A 513-nucleotide genomic window follows, 5' to 3' on the forward strand; every position below is an offset into this window, starting at 1 on the left:
CTCACCATGCTCCTTCACCCTCCTCCTCGCCCTGCCCTGCTCCTTTCAGGAACCCCGGGAGCTGTGACACGGGAAGGGGTGCGCGTCTCGCGAAGGAAAGGTCGACGCGCGCTGCCGTTATTCAAAACAAGCGACGGGCTTGGCCATGGCCAGGGTCCCCGTCGGTCCCCGCCCCGGCGACCCTGTGCCGCGCCGGCGCTGCCGGGGGGCGACCGACCGGCCTCGCGGCCTCGCGGGGACGCCGAGCACCAGGCTCCCCTGGGGACGGACAGCACAGCGTACAGGCGGCGCCACGGCGTCCTGGCGCCAGCGCGCCGCCACGAGAAAATAGCTGACGTATCTGCCTGCCTGTATATTTTTAATACGCGAAACGGACGCAGCATGCAGACTCTGTGTGGCGTGTTACGTTTTGCGAGGAGATAACTATTTTCTGCCTGGTCAGCGGGTGGTGCAGAGTCATCTCACATGCTCGAGTATCGGAGAAAGCTTGAGAAATGGAGATAAGACTGGGGG

Source organism: Frankliniella occidentalis, unplaced genomic scaffold (assembly GCF_000697945.3).
Source record: "Frankliniella occidentalis isolate FOCC.00 unplaced genomic scaffold, Focc_3.1 Scaffold3867, whole genome shotgun sequence".
NCBI classification, from domain to species: domain Eukaryota; kingdom Metazoa; phylum Arthropoda; class Insecta; order Thysanoptera; family Thripidae; genus Frankliniella; species Frankliniella occidentalis.